We start from the raw sequence: 1,252 nt of genomic DNA, 5'->3' as shown, positions 1-1,252 counted from the left end.
CCGCGACCCGTGGCTGTGTGGCGACAGAACGGTACAGTCCGCCCGGCTGTGACGTTGGTTTGTCTGTGTTTTCATCCCTAAATACATTGACCCCCCTTGTCCTCCAGTAGGGTGTGTGGGTGTGTGCGGTTGTGTTTGTGTGACCCCTATCCAATGCCACTCTTGTCAGCCTCTGTTCTGATCCAACCTCCCCTGGCTCCTTCCATCTGGGTGGCCGCCGGTGGGTTTGGCCGTCCCTGTCGTTCTGGAGGATCTCCAGAAAAGCTCATCAGCCGTCAGCACTGGCTGTCCTCAGGCCACTGCGTCGCTTGTTCCGCTGCGCTCCCCCGGGACGACACAGAGAGGTATTAGCATCATAATCCCCCAGAAAATGACTCTCTTCCTGAGCCATGGTGAGTAGTGGTTATCCGCTGAGGTTTTGTTTGTTTTTTTGTACGCACTGCCGGGTCAGTGTGAATGGAAAGACATTTCCTTTTCAGGGGGAAGAGAAGCGGTTGTACAGTGATCGAGTTCATCAGGGGGATTCCTGTACTGTGATCGAAAGAACACTCAAACTCACCACTGGAGTCAACACTGTTCCTAGAAAATAGAAACAGTAACTTCATTGACTTCATTGAATTTGCACTTGGTATGAAAGTTTTTTTACAAAGGTGGATCATATAAGCACTAGTTTATTATGTCTATTTTTTTATGATGTATTACATCAATTGTATACAAACATACTGTATATCCCAACGCTTCTAAAAAGTCATTAATTAATGAAATGCAATTTGCAACTTGACACTTGCTGTCGTGTCAGGCTTCCCCTGATCTGCTTCAGTTTGCTATTAAAACCAGTTAGGACTCCCCCCCCCCCATCAAGAGGCAACCTTCTGTCAATAGTACATTTATAAAAGACGATTTATGAAAAGAATTGTCTTTGTCATCGCTTTAAATATTGCTGCAGCAGGAATTGTGGGACAGCATTATCTCCTTTCGCTTCATAAGGGTAGGTCCATTGAACCCTAAGCTGAAGGAGATAAGAAAAGAAGCACGGAGGCACCTTTCCTTAGCGTTTAGAGAATTTGAACAGCTCTTATCATGGCTACCACTTAGGAAGCTTCCTTGGCAAATAAGACTATTAGACTGCAGCCTTTCCTGGGCAGCTGGCGGATATCATGGTCCCGCCCTCAGCCTGCAAAACCGCACGGCATTCTGGACTTATGAGGCTGTTGACCGGCAAAGAAATTGGTGTGTCGTCTTACTAAAATAC

General features: G+C 46.6%; 1 protein-coding gene across 2 annotated transcripts in view; it reads right to left on the bottom strand.

The window, feature by feature from the left end:
• Positions 1–633: 633 nt before the first annotated feature.
• The window catches only part of slc2a9l2 (solute carrier family 2 member 9, like 2), a 71,527-nt gene continuing 70,908 nt past the window's right edge, over positions 634–1,252 (bottom strand). For both annotated transcript variants that reach the window (XM_056605341.1, XM_056605342.1), the window contains one exon: positions 634–1,252. This exon is cut by the window's right edge and continues 586 nt beyond it. The gene's annotated coding sequence lies outside the window, so the exon portion shown is untranslated.

Source organism: Gadus chalcogrammus, chromosome 13, assembly GCF_026213295.1.
Source record: "Gadus chalcogrammus isolate NIFS_2021 chromosome 13, NIFS_Gcha_1.0, whole genome shotgun sequence".
Lineage (NCBI taxonomy): Eukaryota > Metazoa > Chordata > Actinopteri > Gadiformes > Gadidae > Gadus > Gadus chalcogrammus.
The sequence above is the reverse complement of the archived record's forward strand: the minus strand, read 5'-3'. Positions and strand labels throughout refer to the sequence as shown.